Genomic DNA, 13,743 nt, shown 5'->3' on the forward strand with positions numbered 1-13,743 from the left:
CACCAGAGGCCTGGCTCCACTTGAAAGCTTGCCACTCCGAGCCAAGTTTCCTCTGCCCAGGACCGCAGGGTCCTCATCGGTACGGCGTGTGTGGCGGGGATGACAGGTCCGGCTGTGCGCTGCGGAGCGCAGAGCACCTGGCCCAATGCTCGACAGTGACCGGGGCAGAGCCCGTGGCTTGGTCATTGCAGAGCAGGCTTGTCTATCCCTGCCCTGAGATGGGAAAACCCTCCTGCACCCCCACCCCTCAACCACTCAAGCCCAATTTTCCCATCCCACCTGGCCAGCTCGGGCTCGCCGACCCTGGAGCCCCATAGCTTGCTGGACCCTCTCTTACACAGCCCAGGGGCAGCCCTGGCAAAGCCAGGCCACCCCCGAAGCCCTCAGTGAGGATGGAGGGGAGCACCCACCTCTCCTCCTTCCAGAGCTCAGATTCCCCCCAACTGTCATTAAAATAACAAGTTTCTGTTACAATCTAAACATTCCCACATCGCATAAAGGGTTATATTACACCCGAGTCACTCCCGGGCCCCGTGTTTGCACAGAAAAGCTCACGGCAGGTCCCCCCTCCTGACGAAGTAACTTATTAAAGTTTAAACAGTAATTAACAGAACAATAAAAATAAAGGGATGTTTGGGGAGTCATAGCGCACACAGGGTTTTTGGCAGTGCCAGCAGTTTTTCAGTGCCCTGCGCTGGCAGCAAAATGCGACTTGTGAAGCCAGGGGGGACGGAGGCCCGGCCAGAGTTGGGCCAGGGAGACGGGAGGCCTGATGGGTGAGAAACTGAGGCCGGGTGGGAGGAAAGAAATGCTGGGCCTGGGGTGGCAGGGGGAGCACGAGGGGAGCAGGGGAGAAGACAGGACGTACCAGGAGCACTGGGTCCTGCATGGGGAGCCACTGTGCGGCCAGAAGCTGGGGATGGCCCGGCCCAGCCTGGCTACAGGCATTTCCAGGAGCCTAGTGCTGGGCCAGATCTGGCCAACTCTAGCAGGGTTCTAGCGGGGCACGGCCACGTGCCTGGCACCGTGGAGACCCTGCAGGGACTGGTTCCTGAGGCTGCACCCCTGAGCTTCCTCCCACAACTTTCTTTCCCAGCTCTTGTGGGGAAAGAACTCTCTCAAATCTACCAGACCTTATTAAGCATGAGGAAGAATTCTCTCTGTCCTGGGTGCGCGTGTGTGGGGGTAGAGGGGCAGGTTGGGGGGGGGGCGGGTAAACCAGCCAGCCTAACAAGTGCCAGGTCTCACAGAAAGGGAGAAAAGGCCCAGCTAGGCAGGATAGGCAAAACCCCACACAAGGCAAGTCCTTCTTCACCAAGGTTTGCAGAGACCTAGGCCTGGTCAACAAGACCAGAGTACCCTGGGGCTAGAAGGGCCGGGCCCATTATCTGCCATCTTGCCTCCCCTGTCCCCCAAGTTCCATCCAAAAGACTCAGCTAGGAATGTACCTACACAAGGGGAAGGTAGAGAGACAGGTCCTGGGGAGAGGCCACACCTCAAAGCCTAGGGACCAGGGAAGAGGAGACAGCAGGCACCCTTCAGGCCTCATGTGCTACCTCAAGGGTGGAGGGCTCGGCTAGACGGTGGGTATCAAGGCCCTAATGGGCTGACCTTGATTTCCAGGTGCCCAAGTGTCGCTGACTCAGACGCCCTGGACTCACGCTGTTGTAGGCTGTTGTGGAAGGCTTGTGTGCAGCCAGGTTGGCCTCTGCCCTTCCAATCCTAGCACCCATGGCCAGCCCTGCTCACCCCGCTTCCTCCCCTCCAGGGAGAGTCACAGAGATCTAAGTGCTTTTGTTCCAGAGTGGATTTCCAGGAGAGCACCCCAACACAGCTGCTTCCCACTAGGGCACTGTGAGGGGCCTCTCCTCCCGCCTCAGAGCCCCAGTCACTTGCCACAGGCTCCTTTCTACAGGAGTTCCCTCCACTGTGGCTCCTACCTGGGACCAGCATCCAGCTTACGAACAGTCTCCCTGGTCTGGGGCTAGCGGCCCTCCTGGGCCCTGGTGCAGGCCGTGGAGCCGGTGCCTCCATGTTTGAGGCTCCCTGGAGCAGCTGTGAGCTGTGTGTGGTGATGAGCAGTTGGGTTGAGGCCGGAGACCTTCTCTAACCGCCCATCTTGTGGGGTTTGGGTCCTGGGCAGTTGATGGGCATACAGAGCAGGATCTCTGTCTCTGGTTGGGCTCCGATGGTATCTAGCCAAACCACTGCCTCTTACCTGCAACAAAGCGCAGGGCCCCAAAGCCCCCTGTGCTGCTTGGATTCCAGACACCAAAACCTGTGCTCTGAGGAACTGCAGGAGAGCCAGCAGCTCTTCTCCTTCTTTCCAGGGCAGAGCTCTTTGGGGTTTCATCCCCAGCACCCCCCATGAGTGACTCATGGTGGGGGGAGAGTGGAGGCAGACGCAGAGAGAGCTCAGACGGGGGCAGGTGATGCTTCCCCAGCCTCCTGCTCACCTGCCTCATTGCTAGAGAAGGCAGACTGAGTCACCCTGACCCAGAGTGGGCTGGGGGGGGGGGCAGGGAGGCACCCTCAGGGGCAGAGGAAGGATGGGCGGAGGACAAAAGAGTGGGTGGCACCAAGAGCAGATAGGACAGAGGCCTTCTAGTGAGCATGGCCTACAGCGGGCAAGTGCAGAGCCCGATGCTTGTCCTGATCTGCTGCGTCTCCAACTCCCAACATCTTCTCTCTCTCAGAGGCACAGGGTGGAGCTGGGGCAGGACGGGGAGCTCCTGAGGCTGTCCTCAGGACCCGCTCACCCTCTCTCTACTGCCACCTGGGAACAAGTACTGGGCATGGAGGCAGAAGCCTGAGCTATAGAGAGGTTTGGTGACAGAACAGGTCATTCGCTGCCCAGGACCAGACAGGCGCAGGGCTGGAACCCCACTCCACTCAACCTCTCACCCTCAGCAGACCAAAGCGCCCCCCATTTCTGCTTAAAAGAGACCCCACCAGGATTGCCAGCTAGGGAAGGTTCAAGCCACAGACTAGCCCAGCTGGGCAGGGACCCCAAGATCTCAGAGCCTCTGGGAGGCAGGGTACCCCAGATCTCCAAGGGAAATTGAAGCAGAGGCTGGAGCTGTAGGCCTGTTTTTCCATGATGGCGGGGAGGAGGCAGACAGTGCAGAAGTGCCCTTCCTGTCGGGGGGACCCGGGGCCAAGCCCCCTGGACCTTGTGAGTTGTGCCATGAAGACTCAAGCAGGACAAGCACCATCCTGGGATTGGAACAGGGCCTGGGACAGAGAAGCCCTGGACAGGAGGCTCAGTCCCAGAAGAGGTGGGAAGGGCGGCAGGTGGCCAGACTGCACCTCCCTCTATCCCCACAGCCCATCTTTCCAATCCTCTTGCGGAGGCCAACCACGAGGACATGAGGGGACTAATTTAGGAGTATTTTTAAAACTGTGGCCCTGGTGGATGGGGTTTAGCGGTTGTCAGCCATCTGGAATAAGGAATTACAATCACCTCTCTAATCCTATATTCCCTAAACCTTAAAGCTGGTTTGCATGGAGGAAGAGGCAGCAGGTGGGTGGGGGTGGGGGTGGGGGGGTAGAGGGCCTGCTCCAAGGAGGGGCAAAGCCCAGGGAGGAGCCCAGGGAGGTGTCCATGGGGTTGACAGCCCTGTCCCTCCCCCCTCAGAGGATGCCTGGGCCTGGGGCGGGCTGAAGCGCCCACAGTGCTTCCAGCCCACTCCACTCCCCCGCCAGCTCAGCTCACACGCGCTCACTCCCCAGGCCGCGCGGGCTCGCGCAGGGACTGTCAGGTAAATTAGATCTGAAAGCTGACAATTTCTGACCATATTTCCTTGATTATTTCAAACAAATGCACAGCAGCCGCTGTAAGGAGATTAAAGTGACATAAACGTCCCGGGTGGGAGGGGGGAGGGCAGAGGATTCAGGTCACCCCCATCCGTCCCCCGCCTGACAGACGCTATATCGCTATCCAATCCAATAAAAAATCCCCCCCTTTTGCTTTAATTAATTTTACAGCTAGCTTGCTTAATTACTTTCAATCAAAATCCTCCTGCCATCGCAAAATTAGAGATGGTTGAGCTCCATTAGCCTAAATTCTTCATTTCCATATAGAAAAGAGGCTGTCTACAGAGCCAGCCCAGGCCCCTGGCAGGACAGACGCCCGTCTGCCCGCCCGCTGCCAGCCAGCTCTCTCCTGCCTTCCGCTCTCTGCCTATCTCTGGCCTATGCATTTCCTCTCATTCTCCCCCACTACTGTATCCTATGCTGAGAAGACTTGGGGTTCAGGTGGGGTACCTTCCTCTCTGCCTCCTAACTTGTCACCAAGATTCAGGCAGAGACCGCAAGGCTGGACTGAACTAAGGGGCTGTGGGTGAGCACGGAGCTCAGCTCTGAGCCAGGGCGGCTGCTCCTGCTGTCTCTGTCTCTCTGTGTCGCTCAGGCTGCCCAAATCCTGGGCCCTCTGTGCCCGCCCGTCTGTAGCAAGCAGAGCTCCTGGAATGGCAGGAACCCTCTTAGGCTAGAAGTTTAGTTGGTCACCCAGGGTTGTCTGGCTGATTCCAGGCTCGAGTCTCTTGTCACTCAGGCCAGCTGTCTCCAGGGTAATGGACCAGCAACCTGGCAGCCCCCACGGACTAGTGTTCTCTGAGGGGCCCACATGGGCCTCCCCCTCCCCCCTGCCCCGCCCCTGGGCCACTGACTTGGTTCCCAGCCTGCAGCAGCTGCTCCTCCACCCCCAGCCCCGCTTGGGTGGATGGTGGGTCTGAGCTCTGTCCACATCCTGTACTACCCTGGAGCCCTTCTCCTCCCCTCCACCTGCCTCATCCTCACAGTCCCAACCCCAGCTCCGGAAACTCCGCTTCAGGTTTTCCATGCTACAGGCCCGAGTGTCACCACAGGGTCCAGCCCAACCTGGGCTCCAGCTGATTAAGGATCTGCAACAGGATGTAGGGATTACAGTAAAACCTGGCTACGGACCTTTAGGGGCAGCAGGCCAAGTCCAGGCTCTGGGACTCCCCTCCCCTGCCTTCCCTTTGAGCATGCTCTCCTGCCCCCCATCTCTGCACCCAGTGGCCAAATAAGGGAGCAAAGCTGAGCCTCTTGGCTCTTCAGGGGGTCCAGCTGGACTATGGAAAGTGGGTGTCAGGGCAGCAGTAAGGGATTCAGGCCAGGCCTGGCAGAATGGCAGAGTGGGATGAGGAAGGGGGCTGGTGGCTGGAGTCTGCCCTAGGCCCTTGATACTGCTTTTAAGACAGGAAGGCAACCTGGTCCCTCTCAGTAGAGTGGTAAGGTGGAGGATGTGCGGGCGGGGGGGGGGGGGCGGGGAGGGGGGACCCACTCCTGCACTCCTGGGCAGAGGCTGAAAGAGGACTTGGGGGAAACCTTCCAGACATCAGGTCCTATGGCTGCCCAGTGGCCGTGGCTGGAGAGACGCACTGACTGGAGTGTGTGTCCAGGTGGGGAAGGAGCTGTACCCTGGCTGCCTTCGGGAACGCCCTGGGTCGCTCTGCAGCCTCCTCGCTGTCCTGGCTCTCTAAAAGGTTGATTCAACCCTCTCCTGGTTTGGCAGAATCCCTCAACTATATCCTGAGCCCAACTGGCACTCTCCCCTTTGGTCCAGGGGACCTGGAAGAATGCCTTGAGGTCTCAGGGGTCTAACGGGGATGACACCCAGCACCAAGAGTTCCCACACCACACAGCACAGAGCACAGGCTCAAAGGGTCCGGCCATCCCACCAAGCTCTGAGATCAACAGGTGGAGAGGCCAGGAGGAAACTGCAGACAAGATGCTCTCTTGGCTCCTGTCCCTTCTGCACCTTGCCCTCCACCAGGCCTGTCCCCTTACCCGTGAGTCACCAGCAAGGAACTAGAAAATGGGAAAGGCAGTGGTGGCCCCAATCCATGGGCCATGACTTCCTGGGGTGCTCTGCAGAGTCTGGGGCAGGGTGAGCAAGTGTGGCGTTGCAGAGATCAAAAGGCACCAATGCAGGGGGGACACTGGTCAAACTCTATTCCATGCCAGGCAGACCTAGGGGTGGCACCTGCTTCTCCTGGACCTCTGGGCAGAAGCGGCTCCCTGTGCTCCTACACATCCCTCTAGGGTCCCAGCTGTGGTGTGGCTTTGTCTGGGGATTTCTCTGGAACAGCCCTTCCCTCTGCTCTCTCCCTGAGCCCAGCTTTTTCCCGTAGTTTTTCTGTAGCACTCACAATCCCACCACCTCCCTAGACCGCGAGATCTATGGAAGAGAACCACTGCTCAGTGCAGTGTCAGGCCCAGTAAATATTTACTGAATGAACACAGAAAACTAAGTGCTTCTTGAGTTCTCTAGGACGGAGCGGGGGCCCCAGGATGTGGCCAGACTTTCGGCACTAAACCCTGCAGAGCTCTAGGAACTGTCGCTGTGTGCCAGGGCAGGGACTCCTGGCATGCACGCGCGCACGCATGCGTGCACACGCACACACACACACACACACACACACACACACACACACACACACACACACACACACACCCCGCCTAGTGGTCTCCTGCCCTCTTGAGCCCGGGGCTCACCTCCAAATGCCCTTCACAGGCTCTGCCCAAAGAACAAAAGAGGCCCCAGTTGTTCCAGCTTCTCAATGCAGGAGGAACAACTGTTGCTGGCCAGTTCCTTTCTGAATAAACCCAGCAACTCGTAGCAGTGAAGAACAAGTCTCTCCCTCTCCCTCCTGTCCTTGTCCCAAAAAAGGAGAAAAGGGGATTGAGAGGAGAGAGAGAGAGAAAAAAAAAGAAGATGGGGGAAAATCCCACACCAATCTCCACAATCTCCCTATACCCACTTCTCAAGTCTGTCTGGAAATGTTCTGAGCACAAAGAGGACACAGGGACAGCCACCTGCTGTCCTGGACAACTGGGACAGGCTATGAGATCAGGACCCAAAAAAAGGAGGTGAGCAAGTGAAGGAAGAAGGGGGGTACTACAGAGAGGCAACAGGAAAGAGCAAAGGAAAGAAATGCACAGAGGGCCGGGTCTCCTGGGCCAGGAGGGCCAGAGGGGCCAGAGAATGAGGTCAGGGGGCCAGAAGGCCCAGTAAGGCCCTTGAAGGCCAGGTGGGCTGGGGTGAGAGGGGGCTCCACCGGGCGTGGATGAGAGGGGGAGGTGACGAGGGAGAGGAGTTGACTGGGGAAGAGGGAACGAGGTCTATTAAAAAACTCTCAGTGCATAACACAAAATGTCAGGGTTTATAGCTTCATTCTTGGCTTTGCCGGGACTGAGAACCCTGAACAGAAATGTCACCGCTTGTCATGTTTAATCACCTGCTGTTTGTTAACACCTTCCCTGCAAGGAGCCTGTCTCAATCTGCCCCTGGGCCCCCGAGGGACCCGGAAACAGAAAACATCCCCGGCTCCTCCGGCTCAGGGCCCGGCTCCCAGCCACTGAGGGAGGATCTGGCTTTCACGACAGACATGGAAGGCCTCCGGAGGAGCCCCCTCCTCCCCAAGCAACCCTTGCCATCAGCAGGCCAGAAAAAAGCGCCTGTGAGGTGCTACGGAAGGCCAGGGCCTCGCTGATTTGGGATGGGGTGTCTGGCATGGCTAAGAAAGAGACTCTATAGGCTGGTAACCACCTCCTGTCCTCTAGTTATCCTGCCCACTGCCCCAGCTTTGGGGGGGGGGGAGAAAAAGTCAATAAAGCAGGGCCTGCAATTCACTCATGTGGATGTTTCTGCTTGAACAGCAAGGGCCACACACCAGCTCCTATGGGAAGCTGCCTGCTCCCTACCAGGAGCCCGATCTCCCCATCGGTGGGGCTGGCTCGTCTTCCTCCCTGGGCCACGCTTTCCTGGGTTGTTTAGACTAGACATTCTCAGCTCTACTGCTCCCTAACTCCTTCCTTGGGTCTGGAGGCAGTGGGGGTGGGACACGGGCGGAGGAGCCACAGGAAGTACCACCAAGTCTCCCCCAAGAACACCAGGCTGTTCCCCAACTCTGAAATCAGCAGGAGGTCAGCTCTGGGACATAGAAAGTTGGGTCCTCTCAGAATCCATTTCCACAAAAAATGGCCAGCTCAGGCTGAGGTTCCCCTGGGGAACAGCTGTCCGCAAAGCGGTCAGTTTACCCTGTAGCCCTGTCGGTTCCAGGAGCCAGGCCCACCAGGGGGAGACGCCCTCCTGAGCCGGTCTCCCAGGGAGCCAAGGCAAGGGGTCCCATGTCTCCCCACTTCTTACAAACGTGCATCTGCACACCTGTCTCCTAGGAGAAGGAACACCACTCATTTCCACGGCTTCCACAAGTGCCTGGTCCAGTCCACTCACTTCCAAGTCACACCCAATATCTCTTTTCCTCTCTCTAGAGCTCAGCTACCGTGGGGGCTTGCGGAACATGCAGCTTTCCTGCAAAAGCTCAGCGCACAGTGACTGAACACAAGATCTAGGGAAATGTCCGCAAGGACGCATGGGATAGGCATAGGGCCCAGAGATGTTTGGGACGAGGGCTGGGTGGCACGGTAAATGCCATCCTCCACTCAACGTTGCCATGTGAAGGGTCCCCTGGCAGGGCACCCCACACGCTGTCTCCTGCTATCTGGAAAGAAACTCAAGTTTGTTTCCTCATATGTGGGTTCTTCCCCACCCCCCAAATCTAGGGCCTTGCGTATTCTAGGAAGGTGTTGTGCCACTAAGCCACATCCCTAGCCCTGCCCGCCCGCCCTCCTGCCCGAGAGTCAGGGAAACTCCTTGTCCTTCTCCAGGGAAACTGATGAAGAGTGATGGGGTGTTGGGTCTGGCATTCTCTGAATCTCTCAATAGGAAAGTGCTAGCCCAGCATCAGTGGTCATACTTGTAATCCCAGCTACTTAGGAGGCTGGCCTGTGAGGATCACAGTGTATAGCCAGCCCCGGCAGAAGGCCTGTGAGGGTCTTATCTCCAATGAACCATCAAAAAGCTGGAAGTGGTGCTGTGGCTCAAGTGGTAGAGTGCTACCATTAAGCAAAGAAGCTAAGGGACAGCACCCAGGCCCAGAGTTCAAGACCTAGTACACTCTCTCTCTCTCTCTCTCTCTCTCTCTCTCTCTCTCTCTCTCTCACACACACACACACACACACACACACAGTGTGGGTAAATGGGGTGTATGGTGGGGGGCTGTTTATGTGGTTCCTGTCCTCTCCAGAAGCCCCATCCCGGCCGTGATCAGTTGGTGGAAAGGCTTCTGTGTTAAAGGCGGTGGAGTCACAGCTGCAAGCTCTCTTCTAATGCCCCAGCCCCCTGGTTTTCAGGCAGTGTCCCGTCAGGCCTGGGAGGTGCTGTGCATCTAGCTGAAATGAGCCAGTCCAGGAGCAGGCCTTGGGGAGGAGGCCGACCCTTCATCCCCACCCACCCAGGGGGCAAGGTAGGGCCTATCTCCAGTTCCCCCTCCTGGCCCAGATATATTGACCTCTGGAGGTGTCCAGCTAGGTGGGACCTCAGGAAAAGACCATGTCAAACAGCCCACCCTCCTTCCAGCCCCAAGCAGGACCATCAACGTGGAGAGACCAAGTGGGGGAGGAATGTGTGTCTTTCCAGCGCTGGGTGCATTTCTCAGCACACAGTGCTGACCGGTGGAGACTGCCTGGAGTCTGTATGGCACTGGCCCCTGAGGTCCCTCCTTCTTGGGGAAACTGATAACAGGGGCCTTTTATACGCCCATGGGAGTAAGGGCAGACCTGAACCTCTCCTGCTTCGGCTTTGAAACACTGGTTCCTGTCATTGAGAAGGGACACTGACCTCCACCTGAACAGGTCACGGTGCAGCCCAAGAGGACCACAGGAGTGGGGGCCTGGCCCAGGTCTTGGGTTAGACTTCAGATTTATCAGATGAGCAGCCCCTCCCCCTGCCCAGCCAGCCCCCTCCCCCTTGCTATAATCCTTCCATTAATCCACTATTAGATGGGAAATTACTCCTCCTCACCCAGGAATATAAGTTTTCATCTTATTTTAAGTTGGATTCTTAAAGCAATTACCAAGGCATCTGGCGATGACTTCACCAGAGCGCTAGCCCTGGGCGGGGAGGGGGCAGGGGAGCTGGGAGGAGCAGGAGCACGGAGCCCTGTCCCGGACCCGAAGAGCAGCACACACTGCAACCTCTGAGCTGTGCTGTTTGTGGAGAGCCTCCTTCCAGCACCACCTGCCCCCTGAACCCGCTGGTGACAGTTGCCGAGAGCCTCGGCAGCTGGTGCCCCGGGAGCATTTTCTATTTTTAATTGTTTGATCGGAATATTAACTCATCTAGGCCCATTCCCAAGGCACAGTTCCCAGCCAAAAGGGTTTCCCCATTTCCCATACCTTCTCTCTCCCCTCTTGAGTCAGAATCAACTTTGAAATTAATAATCAAACATAGGCCTCCATGTGCTTGCAAGAGAGCAGTGCGGGGTGGGGGGGGGAGGAGGAAAGAAAAGGAAAAAAAACAAACAAGCACCTCACCAACAGGTGCTGGGCACCATTCTGGGCCTGCTGTGTGCTCTGCTGTCTCCCCCCCCCCCCCCGCCAAGTAACGTGGACTCTCAGTGGCCAGCCTGAAGGCAAAGCAGAGGGCCACATACCCAGGAAGCTCCCAGGAAGGGAGGGGGAGAGGAGAGCACCAGGAGGGATGTACGTGAACTTTCCTTGTGGCTTTTCAGTGTCCACTTATGGAAGGAAGGAAGCCCTTGGGGAAACTGGCCAGTAACTGGCCTGTCCACCCAGGGGCAAATCACATACCTAGCCTGAGTTACGTGTCCCGCCGGTCCTCTCCCCCCACCCTGGCCTTCCCTGCCTAAGCAGGTCCTCCACCCCTCATTGGAGCCTTTGGCCGCTTGGCCCTCTTCTCCCCGAGTGTCCTTGGCCCCTACTGCTGTACGCTTCTTTCTCAAGGTCACAGGGCCGTCCACGCCAGGAGTGTTTACTCACCAGACTGGCCCTGTGAGCAGCACTCACCACAAATATGCTTTCTGATAAAGTTGGCAGAAAAAAAAAATTCTAGAGCTGAAAACAATGTCAGAAATCATCCCCCACCCCCATCCCCACCCAAGGAGGGGGCGGGGCCTGGACGCAGGTCACCCCAGCCGCTGGGGACAGTCCTGGGGAGTTGGAGTCCCTGGTCCCTTTCACTTTGCTGCTTCCTGGTTGATCACCACCCTGCAGCCTGTTGCCCAGGGGACCCAGGGGCTGAGTACTGGGTCTCGGGCACAGTCTTCCTGAGGCCTCAGAGGACAAGGCAGCCCGGGCCCCGCACCTCTGCTGCTCCTGGGCGTCTCACCTCACTGAGCCCCCTCCCCCGCACCGTCCTCTCCCTGTGCACATGGGCTTTAATGTTTTTATTACCTGTTTGACTCGCTGCCTTATTGCTTCTCCCCTTAATGGGGCCGTAACCGTGGAAACGAGGAATAAACGGCCACCAGAAAATGAGATGATTAAACAGGTCACCCTGGCAAAACAAACTCAGCCAAGGAACCTGGGGGTGGGGTGGGGAGGGTACGCTCCCCCTCCTCTACCAGGACCGGAAGACATGGACCAGGACTGGCCCACATGACCAGGCCGCTGAGAGGACTGGGGCAGATACAGAGAGCGCCCCCTGCTGGACAGGAGATCTATTACCCTGCCCATCCTCCTGTGGTGGACCAGGCCCTCTGGCCTAGGCTGGCCTTGGATTCTCCTCCGCACAGGTGGCAGGGAGAAAGGCACTGGGCAGTAGGATCTGAGGTCGGGACGGCAGTGAGGGAGAAGATGTACTTCTCAGGCAGTACCCTGGCCTGAGCCCAGAAGCCAACAAGAAGGCTTGAAGAAGGGACCCTAGCAAGGCCAATAGGGCCGGGAGAGACCTTAGAGGGCAGGCCTGTAGGATGTGTTCTTAGCAGGAGCAGTCCAAACACTACATGCTGGGCAGAGGTCTGCAACCCACGGATTCAGCATGGGATCATGAGGCTCCTGACAATCTCTCCCTGTACTGGTCCTGGCCTAGAGGAAATCTACTGGGCAGGAGTGGAGGGGGGCCAGGCAGGAAGCAGAAGAGAGGCCCAGACCCCACTGGCTACTTCCCTCCGGTCTCCCTGGGCAGCGGCCTGACCTCTCATACATCAGGCCTTCCCTACTTTGAGCCATGGTCAAAGCTAGTAGCTGCTGGGGTTCCCATCCAACCATCCAACGCCTATCTTAGTCCGTACGCCTCCTCACCTCCTCTCATCAACCTTGATCCCAGCCCTACTCCTTCCTATAAATCAGCCTCTAGAAAGTTCCTGAGAAGCCGAAACATTTCCTGCTTTTCTCCTTCTACTCCACTCAGAAGCCGGGCAGGCACTGAGGGGAAGAGGCACCTCCATGGACCAGCCACACGGGCACTTACAGCAGGAAGGTGCTCGCATACCAGGCACTGGGAGAAGACACTGGGAGGGCAGCTAATGGTCATATCTAATGGTCACCATTAGGAGAAGCAGGAGAATTGAACAAGGTCCCGGGGGGATGGAGCACATGAGCCAGGGATGCCCTGGCCCCCCAGATCCACAGAGCAGCAGGCTCTGGCCAGCTTCTGATCTCTTTCCAGGTCCAACTGGGTGAGAAGCTGGCAAGATGGCAAGTAGGGTGAGGGGGCGGCCAAAAAGGTGAGCATAAGAAAGGTCAGTCTGCAGAAAGTTGGGTGACCAAGCAAAAAAAAAAAAAAACAACAACCCTGAAGTGGTCATGCAATGTTGTTCTCTTCAGGAGTGAGGAAGACCAGGCAAGTGGGGGGGGGCGCATGCTCCTGGTCCCCTCCCACACCATTCCCAGCCCGGTGGCTATGTCTCACAGCAGACCTCTCCACCAGGCAGGCCTGCACCTTTGAGGGGGAAAGTCCAAGCAGCCTGAGTTTCTGCACCTCTGAACCCACCAGAGGCTTGCTGAATTGCGGTCTCGCCATCTGCCCAGGGAGGGGGTTCTTCCATGATGGGGTGTGCACATCCTGAGAGCCCCAAGTGTGAGGTACAGGTCAGCTCCACAGATGCACACTGGTCCCTGGGCTGCGGCCTTTCTCAAGCACCTGACAGGACCATGGGCTCCTCCACACACCTGCCCACTGTCCCTCCTCTTCCTCAGCCTTCCTACTCACGCTAGACCCAGGCTAGGCACCACCACATGACACCCAGAGTCCATGATTGTTACTGAGCAACTTCCTTCCCTCTCCAAAGACAAAGACCAGGAGAAGGAAAACTGGGAAGACTGCTGAGCACTAGTGGCTCACACCTATCATCCTAGCTACCCAGGAGGCTGAGATCTGAGGATCATGGGTTGAAGCCAGTTTGGGCAGTAAAATCTATGAGACTCTAATCTCCAATTAACCACTCAAAAATCAGAAGTTGACCTGTGGCTCAAAGTGGTAGAGTGTTAGCCTTCAGCAAAAGAGCTCAGGGACAGTGTCCAGGCTCTGAGTTCAAGCCCATGACCAACAAAAAAGAGAAAGGAAGGAAGGAAGAAAGAAAGAAAGAGAGGAAAAGAAAGAAAAAAAAGAAGGAAGAGAGGAGGTGGAGAAAGCAAGGAGGCAGAGAAGGGAGATGAGGAAAGGAAGAGGGGAAGAGGGGGGAAAGAAGGGAGAATAAAAGAGGAGCAGAGGAGAACAAGAGGAAGGAGTGGGGAAAGGAAGGAGAAGCAAAAGAGGAAGGGAGAAGAGAGTAAAGAAAGGAAGAGGGAGGAGGTGGAAGAGAAGGAGGAGGCACCAATGGTGGCAGTAGCCAGGGTAGCCAAGGTCCAAACACCAGTTCAGGAAGGGCAGAATTCGATGCCAAGCCCGAGGCCTGGAGAAACGGCTGACCC

General features: G+C 57.2%; 1 protein-coding gene across 8 annotated transcripts in view; it reads right to left on the bottom strand.

The window, feature by feature from the left end:
* Positions 1-13,743, bottom strand: part of Casz1 (castor zinc finger 1) — a 152,360-nt gene that overhangs the window by 36,060 nt on the left and 102,557 nt on the right. The window contains exon 1 of one of the 8 annotated variants that reach the window (XM_070037342.1): positions 2,219-2,262. The exons of the other annotated variants lie outside the window; for them this stretch is intronic. The gene's annotated coding sequence lies outside the window, so the exon portion shown is untranslated. Of the gene's footprint in view, positions 1-2,218; positions 2,263-13,743 lie in introns of those variants that run through there. 8 annotated transcript variants of the gene reach the window in all.

Source organism: Dipodomys merriami, unplaced genomic scaffold, assembly GCF_024711535.1.
Source record: "Dipodomys merriami isolate MVZ:Mamm:240054 unplaced genomic scaffold, mDipMer1.0.p SCAF_28, whole genome shotgun sequence".
Classification (NCBI taxonomy): domain Eukaryota; kingdom Metazoa; phylum Chordata; class Mammalia; order Rodentia; family Heteromyidae; genus Dipodomys; species Dipodomys merriami.